The 12924-nt window shown below is 40.8% G+C and overlaps 1 protein-coding gene across 6 annotated transcripts in view; it reads left to right on the forward strand.

Moving 5' to 3' along the window:
* Positions 1–12924, forward strand: part of LOC119647592 (rho GTPase-activating protein gacF) — a 590569-nt gene that overhangs the window by 252829 nt on the left and 324816 nt on the right. For all 6 annotated transcript variants that reach the window (XM_038048610.1, XM_038048613.1, XM_038048607.1 and 3 more), the window contains one exon: positions 548–581. The gene's annotated coding sequence lies outside the window, so the exon portion shown is untranslated. The remainder of the gene's footprint in view (positions 1–547; positions 582–12924) is intronic.

Genomic DNA, 12924 nt, shown 5'->3' on the forward strand with positions numbered 1-12924 from the left:
CACTTCTGAGAAACCTTGAACTTTGAATCTCCTGCACTGAAGGTCAGTGTTCTAAGCTGCTATTCTTCCTTCAGGGTATCTCCTTCATGACGCCAATTGACTTCTTGTTCCACACAACACAGACTCCGATCTGCAAAGCGATGAAACAAGAAAACAATTCATCTACTTCAAACCATGAGAAACCTCACAGTTCACGGCTAAATAAAAACATATTCTCGATCAAAATTATGTTAGCTCTTCACCTATAGTTGGGGATTTTCTCAGATTTCTGCAGATATTTTTCTATCTATTTTTCTTTCATCGGATCCCCTCAGTCAGAACTCAACTACCTACCGCAAAATTTCGTTCCAATTAAAAACTGGTTCAGTAAAAACAACAATCTCCCCAGACATCTAAATTACTTTCCCATTCAACGCAAACATAAAAATGCATAATTATTATTTAATAACTAATCATTTTTATTTTATACACAATCTTCCGATAAAGATCATTTTTGCTTGTCTTAACTGGTTCATCAATTCCTTTCATTTTTTTCTTAACATTTCAGATTTGGAAGTCAACAACCGCCCAACTTTCGACAAGTAAGTACCCAAGTACCTCAACCTCGGTCTCAGCCAGCAACTTTAATAAGTTATACAAGCTATTAACTGGCTTAATAAGCCGCAAAGCTTCTAAAGGGGGCAATCAGATTGATGAATGCTAAACGTATTCGAAAACGCGTGCGCGAACCGATTCCAGCATTATTTGAACGAACACAAACGCCTCCAGCTGATTAATCACTTTCAGGCCTTGGAGCTGATTTTTGGTGGGACTACATATGTCTGAGGCAATGTTGAATAATTCCAGCTTAAGGGACCCGGAACAATACCGGGAGGTAGGAAAATTTAGAGGTCGTTAAGGAAAAGTGACGTTTCCTAAAACATTTTCCTCCGAATAAGTTAAAGATCTAAGGAGGGGGTGGCATCCCCTGCTCGAAATTCTCGAAGAACAAACCTCAACTCGCATGTCCAAAGTCAAGTTGACTCTACTCCCTTAAATCCGAGTCATATACTTGTATCACGCTTAAATTCAATGAAATTGAATTCAATTTATTCAGCGAACCGTATCTAATGTAGATGGTAACTATCTGACCTCTCGTTCGAGTTACTTCTACGCGAAACATGGTATCTGCATGTGAGCTTCGGTCAACTTCTTAATGATCTCTGGACTTGCTCAAAGCTAATGGTATACAAACGCGATGGTTGAATCTGTGGAAACATCTATACCGGAGATAAATCCACACTTAATATGAGGTTAATATAATACTTGTATGCGCGTTTGCATTCTAACGTAACGACAGGGGAAGATATTTTCCCAGGCCTTGCCGCTATTGTGAAAATAATTACAGATGCAGATATATTTTATGTTCAAAATCGCACGAAACAGGTCTCACGCCGCCGGCAAGTCCGCCTAGTCCGCTGTCTGTAAGGCTAGCTTGAAGCTAACGTATCAGAGGAAATTTAAGGGCGAAATTTAATTTGTTGTAGAAAAGATACATATAAATTAGTTACGAGTCAAAGGGTCAAAAATTACAAGAGATAGTTACCACGGGGCTCATAGGACCACTAACCTATTGCCTTCAATCATTCAAAACTTGAAAATGACCAAATTGAATTTTCCATCAACGTATCTAGATACCCTCGGATTGTAATGAATTTCCCACACACAATCCACGATCTAAATTGAAGATATCAAAAACATACCAAGACCCCCTGCCCAACGATGAAACTTACAAACCCAGAGATAATGCCATGTTCTGAGGAGGCTATTAGCAAATGGGGGAGCGGCTCAGTAGTAGCTGTGGCAAAATAGGTAATAACAGTGAAAATGGACCACACGATATGCACTTTGAGGGCGTTCACCAACTATTGAGGCTTCTTACTGAGTCATCAGCAATTTCATACCTGGCGTGTAGTCCACTGACCCAACATGAGAAAGATATTACATGTGAGATACTTGAACTTGCACCTACTTAACAATTTATTTGATGATACTTATGAGGCCATGTTCTGGGCATGAAGTTACGATCAGGAGGTGATGGAGGAAATCGACTTTGCGATAATGGGAAATCATAAAAGTTAGCACTTTTCATGCATGAACTTGGGGAAATTGAAGCCTTCGAACGGTAAGACACGACTTCTCAGCAATTGTCCTAAAATCTAGTTTAATTGAGCAAGTTTCTAGTGGAGAATTTTCAGTTAGATAGGAGCAATTTGCGTCCCTCGTGAGGAAGTAACAATTCGATGCATTCCATAAAGCACATTCTCTCTAAGTACTTTCAATTGAATAAAATGGAGCAAGAGCTCTCTCTGAAAATATTCAGTCCATAATAATAAAGACCTTTTAAATTCTATGTTGTCTTGGATCCGTATGAAATTCTGCTGAATACCGGTAAACTGACAAATTTGTACTCTAAAGTTCGGCTTGATCATCATTTACAGACACTGAAAATGATCTCCTTTGTCAATGAAGCAAATGGAGACAAATTATTCCTAAAAATCCATCTTGAAGGAAATTTAGATCTGAGTATCTAATGCTCCAAATGGCATAGGGCTTTAATTAGCAATCCTTCCATAGGATAGGATCCCATCGAAGCGGCGTCAGGCTTTAGTGAACAACTCTCCCTCTGGATCACCCAGTGTCAGGCTTGACAAAAGGACGTGGAAAGGGAGGGATTCATCCCAGGTCCGGAGTTCTGTAAGGGGCTCAGAAAAAAAATTTCAATGGAAAAAGGGATAATAAAGAGTCCGTGTAATTTTCTCTGCAGTTTTTTTTTTCCAATGCGTGGAGGTCGAAATGCGCCTGGTTGCAATAGTGTTTGGGATTCTCACCCACTAAAACCACCCCGACTTCTCCGCTCATATCCCCGTGGAACACCGTGAAGTATTATTTCGCGAGGAGGGTTACGGTTTACACCAGCACAACTAAGTCACGCATCCGTCGCGCTTTCCAGGCTCATTCCAATCTCATTCCAATTCCTGCAGCTTTTTCTGTATCGCAGTTACTGTTGCGTTTATCGCACTCCAATTTGCTGAGGGCGTCAGCATCTCCTCCATGAAATTATGGGGTCCAATAACTGTGTTGAGAGCGTCGTTTAACCTCTCCCTTTCATTCGCCAATCTCGGACGGTGGATCATAACATGTTCCGGGTCCTCAAGTGCATTCGAGACAGTCTGGGGGCTCGTCCAATCCGAAGTGATGCAAGTACTTCCTGTATCCCGTAAGGAAATTCAATTCTCCACATTTGCGCTCAACCCCCCCCCCCCCCTTACGCGGGATCAGTGTATGTGTCCAGTGGCCCTTTTCAGAATTATCCCACTATTGTTGCCACCTCCTGTACAGCTCCAGTAGAGACAGTGTGCCTCATTCGCTAGAAGATCCAACTGAATCATCCCCCAATGACATTCAAAGTGTCCTATATGCACTACACACCCTCAGCACGATTGGCCGGCATGCTAAACTTACCCTTTCCTGGTTCCCTGTGTTTTCTAATGCGCACAGCCATACAGGAGCCGGATATAGCAGGGTGAACTTCATCACCCCTGCGATAAGCAGCGCCAACTAAATTTTGGGCCCCCAATATTAGGTACCATCCTTGCTAGAGATGAGCCAACCTATGCTGCCTTTTCGCGGGCATAGTCCAGGTGAAGCTCAACTTGGCATTGATCATTACCCCGGACTTCGTGATTACCAACCCGAATTTTCACAGTGTTATTTTTCCTAAGATTGGTAATAAGGACCGCCCCCATCTTATCTTCCGCCAGGTAGAATTTCTCCATTTGGAGTCATGCTTTCATGGCATGAATAGTTCCGCTTGCATACAATTCCGCGTCTTCTGTCTGGTGTTTCGCAACTACTGCCACTGACAGGCCGTCTGGAAAACCAATCAATGTTGTCTCTTTTGGCACGTGATGGCCGAGAATTCCCTCATACATTATGTTTCACAGCAGGGGCCCTAGGACAGAACCTTGGGGAACACCTGCTGTCGTAACATATTCCTTCAGTCCGTCGTCCGTCTCGTACCAAAGAAGTCGCCCCGAAAGGTAACTCTCGATTTTCCGAGCTAAGTAACCAGGATGGTTTTGAGGACTTCGGTAGGAGAACCAACTTCACCTTTTTCCTCTGCGAGGAAAATGCTTCTTTCACCATGCACGATTCAAATGTACTTATGAACCATGCGGGCATAATTCTGTTGCCAACTTCAGAGCTTTGTTCGCAATCCCATCTAATCCCTGAGCTTTATTATACCCAGTTCGTCCACAGATCTTCAGTAGTTCCTCCTCGGTAACCCCTGGGATTGTTAAGACGTCCTGTTGCACCATTGGTTGAGCTTCATTTTCTTCCTGCTGTGGGGTGATTTTTGTCCACGACTCTTGTTTATTGCAGCCTTGTAAGCAGCGCCCATTGTTTCGTATTTGCTTCAAGGGGCAAGTGCTTGTAGCAATTCCGCTTAGTTTCCCGTATAGCCTTCTTAAAACCATTTCGAAGATCGCGGTATTCCTTTTTCGACTGCCAATGTTCTGCCTTCCCTCTGGTTCTTTGGCAAAGCCTCCTCGCACGCCGACATGATGCTCTCAACAGCGCGATATCTTGGTCCCACGAGTAGTTTGATTTCCTAACATTTGGCCCATGATATTTGTTACTCGACTTCCTCAGTCTAAAGCCCACGCGTTGAAACCGCCGGTAATGATTTTGGCTGTGGTTCCTAGCATTCAACACCAAGCTGTCTGACATCTCCTCATATTGCGCTATTGTTGCACTCGAAGGAGCTTAATAGCTGTAGAAATGGACGCCGTTGACTTTCGCGCTTACAAAACCGACTCCTGGGAATACCATTGCTTATTGAATGGCTTGCCGTCCACGTACCCATATCGCCATGTTTCCCAATGGTTCTTTCACCCACGTAGCGCCAACGTAATTTTCGTTAGGTTCCCATAATACCGCCACGTCCACATTCGGCTATCGACTGGCTTGCGAGAGCCAGTCTTGAGCTGCCTCGCAATGGTTGAGGTCGATTTATGTCCAACTCATTTAGTCCTACGGTTCAGATCTCTGCTATAAGCCGGGCACCTGCCACTACTTGCAACATGCCAATCCTCTACTCCCTTTTTCGCTTTGTACAACGTGTGTCGTTGATCTCACTAGTACATGCTGCCGTAAAGTGACCGAAATCTAGGCATTCGAGCCCCGAGCTTACAGTTCCACGCCAAGGCCGACCGATTGTTTGTAAGCCATGTAATGTTTTGTACAATGACATATGAGCGACTAAAGGACAAAACGACCCCAATAGCATTCCCAAAAATGGCTGGCACAGAGCGCTGCAAACACGTATCCAAGGCACACTTTCTAAAGCTTTTTGAGTTTTTGAAATTACTCTCCCCTCACGGTCGACTCCGGCCGACTTAAGGATCTTTTAATCATACCACAATCCTAGAAGTCACTGTATTTCATCCAAAAGAAAACCCTATATTCTGCGGATAGTTGAGAAATTAAGTAGGATTTAAACGTCAGTCTTTCCCTTCCTAACGAGAGCGGTCTGATGTTAAGAGTTCCATGCCTAGCTAATCTTTAGCTAATCATGAAAAGTGCATATTATGCTGGAATTTTTATCTCCCTAAGTAGAGGTTCCTAAATAGCGTTGATAAATCCGTGTTTGCCACCGTACCTAGCGTTGAAGTGTGCAACAAAAAGTTTTCCAATCATATCTCCAATCATTTTCAGATAATACACTTTATTTGGGAATTCAGAGAGTCTTAGGTTCGCAATCCATTTGATGGACCAATTGGAAAGAAACTTTTTCCATGAATGCACGGACTCCTCTGCTTTGGGTTAGCTCATAATTTTCCAAAAAATTGACGATTTGCCGGGTCTGCCAAGGTTGAGACAGCATATCAGACACATTCTCACATCTTTTTCGGGAGTAGCGTATTCAAGAGTACGTAGAGTAAGTAGTACATTCAAGACGAAAACATTACATTCAAAACAATAATTTAGACGTACGCCGATCGAAATTTAGTAAAGAAATGTTAACGTTGTGGTTTGAGAACTTTAGATGCACCGTGAGGCATTCTGGTTTTCCATAAAGTTTACACATCGCTGTGTAGGCTCACTACACTTTTATCAACGTCGACTACTCAATGCTCCTATACTGGCATCAAAGCGCTGATCCTCTTCTATTTCCTTGTATATGAACGAATCAAGTTTCTCCAAAAAAAGAGGTCATAGGAAAACTATACCGCAACACTATGAGATGGTTAGGAAACTTTCTAAAATTTGCGAAATGAGGATAGAGCCAAATGGCGAAACCGATCACAACGAGCCGACCCCCCTCGTGAACGGGACAAAGGCTGAAGAAAAAGAAGAAGTGCCCTGGAAGTCATTGGAATGATTATGTTGTCCATAACTACTTGTAACCGTCCTTAAGCCAGTGAATCTATTGACACAAAAATCTGTTCGGTTGATACATGGTATTTTCTTTGGTAATATTTTAACTCTTTCAAAGCACTGCTTGTTCAAGCCCTCTGAGGGCAGTCTAGCTTCGTGTATCGGCCAAGAGATATGAGGGCAGTTAGGGGAATCCTTGCCCCGTATCTCGATGAAGCAGGTAAAAACAGGTTGAAGTGTCATGTGAAGATGAGGTTCCTTATGAATTCTTCCTTCTTCGATGGAGGTATGCTAGGAATTCGACTCTTCGCACCCAGCACTATTTTTCTTCTCTTCCTTTTTTAGCATTATCATCTGTCATGCTATCGTTGCTAGATTTCCTGGAATTATGTGAATTCATTTTCACTCCAGCGTGAGTTTTTGATGCACTGGACGCTCCAGAGCGGTTCAATTCATATTCCCGAGCTGGCTAGCAACTGGGTATCGGCAGTAGACAACAATAGAAGCTAGCTGACCTGAACGATCAAAATTCTTAGCTTTTTGGGATTTTTAGGATAGCTCTTCCGCGGTTTGGAATTGAAAATAGTCAACCCGGATGTTCAATTTAAGGCACGTTTATTGGCCATCCCAAACTTTTAGTTGATTAATCCTGATCCTATATAACTTCTAGGCCTCTAATAACGTCTCATCCCAGCATTATATTTCGAAAATTTGCCGGAAATTCATCTTAAATTCATCATGCATATGCAAAAATATATCCAGGCTTTAATATGGAGCATAATACTGGAAAGTTTGGTCCAAAACCTGCTATTATTAACAAGGTTATAGAAGGTCAGAATTGTTTCCAAATTGTTTGGCATACAAACTGAACGGTCGTACGACCACATACTCCTACCTATTTGATTATTGTGTGCATGTGTGTGTTTTTTGGTTGTTCTCCAGGTCTGACGGTAGGACTGTGCCTAAACTGCCAGCATCTATCGAGAGATAGATGAAGGACGACTCCTTTCGATGATTCGTGAAGAGTGTGGACTGTACTGGTTGATACCCAGGTTGCAGTTCGATGTATGGAGGACGAATCCCTACATCCAGTTATAAAAAGAACAAAAAGCCGATATCCGCCGTTAATGAGCAGTTGTCGGATGGATAAACAGGTATACAAGAAAAAAATTAGAGCTTAGCAGATGTTCGACAATTGACCCGAAGATTTACACCAAACTGCTAACGAACGTCGGTGTCGAGTAGCAAACAAGACAAGAAAGATTAAGAGTTGTGCAGTTTAACGAAAAAGTTCGGAAAAGCTGGGGCTTCTTAAAAAGTTTACGTAACGAGCATAAGAAATAAAAAGAAAAAGTGAATAACAAGTGGTAGAGGCTGATCCTTGCTTCCGTGAGAAAATTAATTACTTCTCCTTGTGCTGTTATTGGCCCCCATTCTTTAAGAGCGCATGAAAGGACGAAAAAGACTCGTTCCAGCTATATTTAGCTCTGATCTGGACATATTTAGGGGTCCGATTCTATGATTTTCATGAGCTCTAAGAAAAGTTTGCTATACGTGTGATCATACCTAAGTCGATTCAGAGTTTTCTCCTCAACGACGGGATAGAGATTTCGTTAGTTAAAACTGGTAGGATGGGAAGAAACTCGGCAAAGAATCATCCCTTGGACCGGGAGATAGCCTGGAACTGAGAGTTCAAGTTTTCTAGCATAGATTTCATGACTGCAGCAAAACCATGGACGATTTCATTGAGGGAGTCCCCGCAGTGGGCACAACAGAAGTGTGACTTGCTCAAAATTTGCGTTCCAAAGGGCTTGGTGAATCGTTGAGGGGGGGGGGGGTGCACTGGAGTCTTGGAGGGAAGAAGGACCCAGACATGAAGAGCATCGGTGATAATGGAAAGTTTGCTAACCTCTCTTTGGTGTACCAAAGTGATAGCTTGAGGAATGCCAAATAATTCCGCTGTGATGGTGGACACATTGTTGAGAATGAAGCGCCTATTGCGATTGAGGTCCGGGCAGGTGCAGGCACACGAAGTTTAAAGTTGGGGGTGGGTAGCATCAGTAGCAAGAAGGGTGAAACGTTGTCTGCAAAGGGACGAAACGCGGAGCTCACATGCTCTAGCCACCTCGTCTTTGGGGGAGTTGGAGACCGTGTCATAATCAGTTTGGATGCGTAAATTAGGGAAATGGTTGGGAATAGCATTGACTATAAGCCCATCAAAGAGAGTTTGGATATTTTTGTAAACTTTTGAGAGTATATTTTTGGCATCCGGGTTTCTCTGGACCTGTAGGAAAGTGTTTGGGCATTTGACCTTGAGTCTGATAAGTTTCTTGGCGGCCAGAAGGAGCTTTCTTTTTTGAGGTAGAGGTTCGCCAGTCAGGGCAAAAGCAACATGAAAGGGGCAGTTCTAGTGAGACCTAAACAGCTATTAAGCTGTGTAGCCGCTGAAGATTTTAGCTTAGAATCGATGTATGTGGGGGTATTAGTAGAGTGGAGGTAACAGCGTAGTCAATGATGAGTCTGATCACACTTCTATAGATCCTTAGGCTCTGCTTTTTTGTAAGACCTTTAATGCGGCTCGGGATGAATCTGGTCACATAACACTGATTCCTGGTGAACCTTTTTAATTTCTACTGCTGTGTAGTTTTCTAGTAGAAGCCGGTGAGCAAGCGATAAGCTCCATTATTGTTGGTATTGATCCGTACATAGATAGTCTTTCCTTTAAAATCTGTTTACTCCTCTTTTGCATTCTTTGAGATCCTTTTGTTATACAGGACGAAATTATAATAGTAACAAAAACCTTTGGCAGATACTTTATAGTTAATCTGTACATCAGATTGCCAAAATGCAGATACATTTGCTTTCCATGGGATTCATTTAAATGCGAACACCACATGCTGTTTTCTAAATTCCAAGAAGAAATAACAGAACCCTAATACATAGCTTTGTTATAAACTTCTACATCTTTATGATGCTTTTTTCATCAGGCATTCATCCTTGATATTCAAGCATGTTTTACCTTCGGTTTCCTACTGAAATTTCACATTCAGCCAAATACTAACACAGCAATATGGTTGGCAGAATCCCTATTTTTGTCATGTCCTAGTTCGTCTGGTGAAGATTTTCATTATACAATGCCCCCTTCGTTGACATTTTGGCAAAAATGCAAACCGTTGGTAGTTTCCTGTATTCTAGGTCGAAAGATACATTTCGCTAAAATATAATTTAAATTTTGAATGGCATTCATTACTCTTATCTGTTAATGGAACCGAAAATGATACTAAAGATATACGCATTGATTACGTTGATGGTCTTTAACGTCTATGCGAAAATCAAGGTCCGCCTCAGCAGGAATAACATAACTTTTAATCTGGAGTTCCTTTTATATTTTTTAATCAAGCAACTAAAAGCTAAATTCTTCGAATAACTTAGATGTGTAAATAGATCTATTAAATGTATTGAACTCCGAATGCAATTATTAACGATTTGATGTCACCAAGGTCTTCCAATATTAAAAAAAATTCCATATCAATCGAATATGGTATTACCAATCTCCTCCAATTCTAATTGGTTCCGGTATCACACTGCTAAGTAATTATTTGATTTACAGCTATTTTAGCTTCCGTAGATGGCACAATATAACAGCGGTCGGTATTTAACTATGTCCATATTCGTATTCCTCAATCCAAAAGTCTTCAAACATGTGGTTAAATGCAGTCGCCCTCATAATTGACTATTCAATCTTTTTTATGACAATTCATAGTTGAGTTGTTGAATTGTATCTTTGTCCATTCCTTACCATTGTTCCGAGATATACCAGACGTTTTGAGTGTCTACGCCTTAGGGAGCCTACTTCATTTCAATTCATTAACAGATGTGGTCCACCTTTAATTGTTATGTCGCCAACAATTAACTGAAAAATTTATATTCCTTTTTTTGCGAATGGCATTAACCTTGATTCTACATATATGATGTAAGGTAAAAGATTGATGGTTTGCAGTCCGTCACAACACCAAAGAAGATGTGGTGAGTTAAGATACTAATTGAACTCAACTCATTGCAAAAGAAGCTAGCAATATGGTAGGCGGAACAGGTTCTCTTCTTAGATAGATATTAGATAGTATTTGAGGAGAAAAATAATAATAAAAGAAATGTCAGTTATAAACAGAATGATGATGCAATTTTTCAATTAAATCTTTAATAATTTAATTTTTTCCTATTTATATTTATGTACATATTTTTAAGGATCATTGACTTCAATACTATTTTTGGAAATTACTCCCCAGATGACTGAGATGCACGAATCAACACTTCTAAAAATAGAACCGTTGGGCAAATCTCAATTGTTAATTTAAGTCTAATTGCCATCCCACGATAAGCCATGACTAATTAAACAGTTAATAATTATAATTGGTGGGAAGCATCAACATCAATCAATCGCCCGAGGTGATTCACAAAAATTGAAGCAATCCCAGTAATTACTTTGCACCCGCCTGTCTGTATTCCTTCATGAATTAATGGTTACATAAAAAGCCTACGCATCTTTTATATTATTTGTTGGATTGTTATTTTCATTGAACTATGCAACATTAATTGTTTGGCATCGGAAAGGAGAATTGTGCGATACTGCACGTGTATGACCATTTTCGCTTTGAATTCTAGGCGACCTTGAGCGCAACATGCATAATACGCTCGAGTTACCCCTGTTGATTGACATATGATCATGATCTTCATATGTATACCCAGAAGCATTCAGTAGACTTAGTCACGTGAATCGGGTAATTAAGTGGTTCAAGTGTACACGGTACATACACCCACTAGTGTCTACGATTGCCATTCCATGTTAATTGCAAAAAAAGTATTCACTGGCATACATGGTTTGCCAAATTTTTAATGTTCGCAGCCATTTAACGTTTGCTTTTTAAGGTATTTAATTACTTCTTGCGTCCTTCTTTTTCCAAAAGGATGGGGAGACCTTTACATGTAACTATGGATAGTTCATTCTCTTTAAAAAAAAAATTTTTGTTTGAGGATTGAGAGAGTCCTGAATCTTCAGAAGAGAATATCTAATCCTTTTGTAAACTTCGGTGTTTAGCTCAACAAGTCAGAAAGTTTGGAAGTCGAGATTTCGCGAAAAATTCCCAATTGTTAACCACCATTGATGTCTGGTTTAAAGAACCTAGAAGTTTTTACCCATTGAACAAAAGAAGATGAGTATTTATGTGTGAGGTCTAGCGCGCTGTCTAAGAAATGGAGAGTTGTCTGTCTATGGCCAAAATCCATCCTTAGTGGTTGAGATGACCAAGAGGAGAGAACTATCCAAAAAGCCTGTAAATGTAGCGAATTTGATCGTGAAGGTCCACCCACAAATATTAAATGTCCACCGAAGGGTTCCCTCGACATGCGTTTGATTGCCTCTATGCTAGTTGGGGAATATAGGAATTCCTTGCACAGTTCCGTCCCTCAAATGTCACTTTACAAAAACTTCAACCGTCCTTAGCTTAGACACATGAGCCCAACCTCAGAATGAAAATCCAGAGAAAAAAAATTGGAGCTTCACCGCGTAAGTGACTACATGCAACTCAGGACTTGGGTGTCGCGGTCGAGAAGGAAAATCCACGATGGATCGCATCCTCAATTAAAGCTCCTCCTGCCTAAAATGTGCAATGAGGCGTGGACTTTGGAGCTCTCAACCAGCCTTGACATCCAGAGACCAGAGACCAAAAAGTTGGAGGATGACTTTTTATTAGTCTGATTTTTGCAAGTTTAGAAAGGCGTAGTAGATGAGAGGGTCCTCAAATCAAAGCTTTAATTTCTATTCATATTAGTATTATTTTCCTATGTTATAACCTACGTTGCTGCAAAATTTCGTAGTGCTAGAATGAACTTAAGGGGGGCTTTGAAACACATTACTAAAAGTTGCAATATAGTAATATACTTTTATTATCTTTATTTCAACAGATATCGGTATGGAGAAAATTTCGGACCCTAGACACCATATAGTGGCAGTCTCCTGATTTTTTTCAGATTTTTCGATTGGGTAGCTTCTGAGAATAGGTCTGTTAAAGAAATGATAACTTTCGTCTGCCCACATTTCCCACCTTTCCAACAAATGGTAAAACTAAGACGGCGTCGGAAAGTACTAACCGGGACCTTTCGTTTGATCCCTTACATCACTATATTTCATAAAAAAAAAAATTACACCCCCTCTCGACGTAAAAGGATGTAACTCACTGTATGCGTAAGCGTTCACGGTTTCCACCTTTTCACCAAATTTGGTGTTAATTGCTATAACGTCTCCGAGGAAAATGCGTGTGACAGATAGTAAACCGATTTTGATAAAGTTTTGCTTTACACAAAACCTTAAAAATCAAAAATAGATAGATAGATTTCATCGCTTAAATTTCACTAATGCCCATCAAATTTTAAAGTGATCAAAAATTAACTAGTCAGACGCCGCCAATTAGGAATTGATTGGGAACTTTCAGCGAAACCCTTTGC

This window comes from Hermetia illucens, chromosome 2, assembly GCF_905115235.1.
Source record: "Hermetia illucens chromosome 2, iHerIll2.2.curated.20191125, whole genome shotgun sequence".
NCBI lineage: Eukaryota > Metazoa > Arthropoda > Insecta > Diptera > Stratiomyidae > Hermetia > Hermetia illucens.